The sequence below is a fragment of the Neomonachus schauinslandi genome, chromosome 12, assembly GCF_002201575.2.
Source record: "Neomonachus schauinslandi chromosome 12, ASM220157v2, whole genome shotgun sequence".
NCBI classification, from domain to species: Eukaryota; Metazoa; Chordata; class Mammalia; order Carnivora; family Phocidae; genus Neomonachus; species Neomonachus schauinslandi.
In genome coordinates, this window is record NC_058414.1 from 47208040 (window position 1) to 47214039 (window position 6000).

Genomic DNA, 6000 nt, shown 5'->3' on the forward strand with positions numbered 1-6000 from the left:
TGAAGAGTTCCAAAAAAATGTTTCTTGCTAATTCTCCTCATCCTGAGAAGGGCCAGCTGATGACAATTCTAGGCTGAAGTGTCTCCTGTCATATAAATAATCAATCCAAAGTTGTAGTGAAATTTCCAGTTTGCAAGTGGCCGGAGGGCACACTAAGAACACATTCATTGAAGAACAGCACATTCTGCACCTGGCATAAGATTACCGACTACTTAAAGAAAATGTTTATTTCCGGCATTTGGTTTTCAGTTTGGTTTACTTTTTCACATTTTCACATCTGACTCATTTAGGAAGCTTCACATAGCAATCTTCTTGTCATATGTAAGAAGATCATATGGTGAAAGACCATTATTATTGAGAAAAATCTGCTAGATTGAGACTGTGGAAATAAATTAAATTTTTTGTGTGTTTAGCAAGGTCTGCAGATGACATTACATTCACAATTTTTATTGTATCATAATCCTCTAGGAAAGACATTTAATGGTCCCAAAGGCATTTTCAGCAAAAATACACAATGAAATCTAAAAGGAAACAGTTTTCATGGAATTATGAATTGCACAGGAGTTCCATCTAGCGATAAATATTCATAAGTCATTAACAAATTCCAGATCAGTTCATGATTATTCATTATTAGAGCACATGTACTCAATTTTATATGAATTATTCATTGGCTTTGTTTATGAACATCTTTAACTGATTAATGGCAAATCTTCACAAATATTCCTGAATCGTTCAAACTGAAGCATAGATTGTAATGAATGAAGTCATGCGTTGCTTTTCAGGAGTGTGAGATGAATAGCTGATACAGAAAGAAATATAAGAAATTGCAATGGTTTTTGCAAATATGTCTGGTTTAGAAATCTGAGGGCTTAACTTTTTATTAGTAACACATTGACAATCAACATCCCACCCTTTAAGCTGTGAGTCTTGGCTTCAGAGTCCGAAAAGGTGATGTAACACAGGACCAGGAAACACGCCCCAAGCATTTCTCTGGCCCAGATTTCTGAAACCAGGCCTCACCTCTTAAAATAGGTAGATCATGCATTTAAACAGCTTCCTCAAATAGAGTACTTAACTCTAATTTATTCAGTAATATACCTTTTAATTTTTTTTATTGTGGTGACTTAGATTTTAATTGCATAATATAGCATTCATCTTTGAATTACTGAACTTTAAAAATGTTTTAATTTTTACTTTTATTTCTATTTTTATTTATTGAAGTAGAGTTGACATGCATTACATTAATTTCAGGTGTACAACATAGTGATTTGACCATTATAAACTTCTGATACACTCTCCACAAGTGTAGTTACCATCTGTCAGCAAACAAAGTTATTACAGTATTACTGACTATATTCCTTATGCTATACTTTTCATCCCTGTGACTTATTTTATAACTGTAAGTTTGTATCTTTTAATCCCCTTCATCTATTTTGTCCATCATTCCTGGAGCTTTTTACCCCGATTAGCAGCTTCCCATTTTCTCTTCACTGCTGTCCCTGGCAACCACCTTTCTGCTCTCTACTTCTAGGAGTTTGACTTAGATAACCCATATAAGTGGAATCATGCAATATTTGCCCTTCTGTCAATGACTTATTTCACTTAACATGATGTACTTAAAGTCCATCCATGTTTTCAAGTATTGCAGAATTTCCTTCTTTTTTAAGGCTGAAAAATAGTCCTGTGTGTGTGTGTGTGTGTGTGTATTTATACACCACATCCTCTTTATTTATTCATCTGTTGATGGATATTTAGGTTGTTTCTACGTCTGGCTATTGCAAATGGTGATGCAATGAGCATGAGAGCTAATTTCTCTTTGAGATCCTAATTTCAATTATTTTAAATAAATATTTAGAATTGCTGGATCACATGGTACTTTCATTTTAAATTTTTTGAGGAAACTCCATATTGTTTTTCTTAGTGGCCTCACCATTTTTGCCTTCCCACCAACAGTGTACAAGAGTTCCAATTTCTCCACAACCTTGACAACACTTCACTTTAAAAAATTTTTTTATAATACCCAACCTAACAGATGTTAGGTGATACCTCATTGTAGTTTTGATTTGCATTTTCCTGATGATTGGTGATGTTGAGTAGCTTTTCATAAACCTGTCAGCTAGCTATTTGCACATCTTTGGAAAAAGGTCTATTCAAGGCCTTAGCCCATTTTTATTGGGGTTATTAATTTTTTTCCTATTGAGTTATAGGAGTTCCTTACATATTTTGGAAAGTAATCCCTTATTGGATATATGGTTTGCAAATATTTTGCCCCATTGTGTATGCTGCTTTTGACTCTACTGATTGTTTCTTTTGTTGTGGAGATGCTTTTTGGTTAGACTGGAAGATTTAATATTGTTAAAATGTTCATACTACCCAATGCGATCTACAGATTCAGTGCAATCCCTATCAAAATCCCAATGGCATTTTTTTTTCACAGAAGTAGAAAAAACAATTCTAAAATTCATGTGGAATCAGAAAGGACCTCAAATAGCCAAAACAATCTTGAGAAGGAAGGATAAAGCTGGAGGTATTTCACGTCCTGATTTCAAAATATATTACAGCTACAGCAATTAAAACAGTAAGGTATTGGCATAAAAACAGACTTGTAGACTAATGGGACAGAACAGAGAGACCCAGAAATAAATTCACACATTATACAGTCAACTGATCTTTGACAAGGATGCCAAGAACACAATGGGAGAAGGATGGTGTCATCAACAACTGGTGATGGTAAGAATGGATATTTCAATGCATAAAGATGAAATAGGACCCTGACCTTACACTGTACACAAAAATCAACTCAAAACATTAGAGACTTAAACTTAACCCCTGAAACTGTATCTAAGTGAAAACAGGGAAGAAATCTTCATGCCATTGTCCTTGGCGGTGCTTTCATAGACATAACACCAAAACCATAGGCAACAAAAGCAAAAACAGACAAATGGGACTACACCAATAATATTCTTGACCACCAAAAATGAACTTACTATATCATAAGAATTAAAGTTTCTTGATGAAAAATTATCTAAAAGCCAGTCAATAAAGCACACTGAAAATGGAGAGAAAGAAAAAGATAAGCCATATTTTTGCCTCTTTTAAAACTTAGTAGAGTCTTGGTATGTATTTGTGTCTTTCCATGAATCAATTTTCATATATATTTTTCTTATTTCTATATTTTAAACTGATTTGTGATAATCCAAGATATTTATACTAAAGGAAATTTCCATGATGAAACTGGAAAATCATGCTCTCATATTATTAATTAGAATGACACTTAAAGACTAAAGACAAAAGTTATTTTGTGGCACAGGCTTTAGTCAGAGTTTATTACTAAGTTATTATTTGAATGGTTCACTGAGTCAGAGCAAGTCACATAATGAAGTTAGATCCTTTGTGAAGCCTGGGTAAAGGGGGCAAACTGTACTATAAAATGAAGTAGGTAGTAAAACCAAGTGAAAACATGAAACGGAATCTAAGAGGAACGTTTTATTGAAGTTGGATTACTGTTCTTGATTTTTACATTCTGGAAAGTAAGCACAAGGGGGATAAATCGCAAGACCTAAAGAATAAAATTTCCCTTTTATTCATGGCTTCCTCTCCCAAAATTTTTATGGATGCCTTGAACCTGATAAACATTTCTGACAATTCCTAAAATATAAGCACACTCTGCTTAGGCCAATTAAATTGCCATGTCATATCCTTTGGTATTAATTTCATTAGACTAGTGATTCTCAATCAGATTATAAATTCCAATCATCTATATGGATTTTTGAACACATATATACTTTGCGAATTTTTAAGGCCCAGAGGCTCTGTTGAAAGGGAAAGGTCACTATGCTCCACAGAATATTAAGGCCCCTTACAGTAGCATTCAATGTGTTTATTCTAATGTGGTATATCAATTTCATTACTGACCCTTATTCTACTCCCCACTGAGTGCCCATGTTCTTTAATCTAAAGCCAAGTAGTACTCTCCCACTCTTACTCTGGATTTGGGCATGTGACTCGCTCTGGCCAAAGAAATGCTAGAAAGAATTTTATAAACAGAAACTTAAAAAGTACTTGCAAGTTTTCATTTGTGCCCTTGAATCTCTGCCATCACTATGAGAATATGCACATTCTAGACAGTTAAAGAAACATGGAGCAAAGAGGTTTGCCTCAGTTTTTCCACAGCCAGCCTATATCAGCCTACAGCCAGGCAATTCCTAGATTCAAGAGTAAGCCCAACCAAAATAAGCAGAACTGATCAGCCAAGTTCAGCTTAAATCACTGAACTGCAGGCTCATAGGCCAAAAATGCTTATTGTTTTAAGCCATTACGTTTTCAGGAGTTTCTACCCCCCACCCCAGGAGTTTTGTTATGCAGCATTAGTGTCAAAAAAGTTGATATACCATATTAAATAATAAATCATTGAGATTTGATTCTAATTTATAGTTCCAATTACAATTCTTTGTAAAAGTCAAAAGGAGTGTAGAAGACTTATGAAAAATATAGTTGGATAAATGGATAAGCTTATTTAGTGAGAAGTAAACAATGTTTTTTTCATTTTTTTATTAAGATTTTATTTATTTATTTGATAGAGTGAAAGAGAGGGAGCACAAGCAGGGGGAGAAGCAGGCAGAGGGAGAGGGAGAAGCAGGTTCCCCACTGAGCAAGGAGCTCAACGGAGGGCTCCATCCCAGGACCCCGGAATCATGACCTGAGCTGAAGGCAGACTTTTTTTTTTTTTTAAGATTTTATTTATTTGCCAGAGAGAGAGAGAGAATACAAGCAGGGGGAGCAGCAGGGAGAGGGAGAAGCAGTCTCCTGCTGAGCAGAGAGCGCGACGTGGGGCTCGATCCCAGGACCCTGGTATCATGACCCAAGCTGAAGGCAGACGCTTAACCGACTGAACCACCCAGGTGCCCCTGAAGGCAAACTCAAGTGACTGAGGCACCCAAGCACCCTGAAAAGTAAACAATATTTTAAAGTTAGTAATTTTGGGAGCGCCTGGGTGGCTCAGTCGTTAAAGCATCTGCCTTCTGCCCAGGGTCCTGGGATCAGCCCCGCATCGAGCTCCCTGCTTAGCAGGAAGCCTGCTTCTCTCTCCCACTCCTCCTGCTTGTGTTGCCTCTCTCGCTGTCTCTCTCTGTCAGATAAATAAATAAAATCGTTAAAAAAAAATAAAGTTAGTAATTTTGGTCATTTGAATTACCCAATATGACTAACATGTGATATATATGGTAAACATTTTAATCTTTTATTTCCATCATAAATGCTATAATTATGTTCACTGAGTCTAATAAAATTGTTTTTAAAAACAAGCTAGGTAAATATTAATCGAGTAACGTATAATTCAAAAATTATTTAATTCATTGATTTGATACACTTTTAAGAATGAAAATTTGCTGTTCTGTTGTATATAAATATATGAATTATGATATACCTATATTATGTTATATATATGTAGTAAATTAAATAAATAGTATAAAATATATAAGAAAAACTTACACCACCTCTCAAATGTAAGCAATTTTAATATTACAGGGCACATTCTTCATTTTATAACATGCTAAGTGATCACAAATGTTTTAAGTTATTTTTGTTTATTTTATTTACTTATTTGGAGAGAGAGAGCATGAGCTGGGTGAAGGGGTAGAGGCAGAGGGATAGATCATCTCAAGCAGACTCCACGCTGTGTGCAGAGCCCAATGTGGAGCTTGATCCCACAACTGAGAGAACATGACCTGAGCCAAAATCAAGAGTCAGATGCTTAACTGAGTGAGCCACCCAGGCACCCACCCCTTAATTTTTTAAAATTAATGTCATTAATCTTTTTGATATAATTACATATTCCTTTTTTCAAGGGCATTTAAGTGATTGATACGTTATCATATATATAAGAAGATATGTACATAGAGATGCATTATATATAAATACATTATATATAGAGAAAATATACTGTCATGTATACATTATTATGTATATAGAAAAGTGAAAGCTCCAAAACATAGCCAAAAC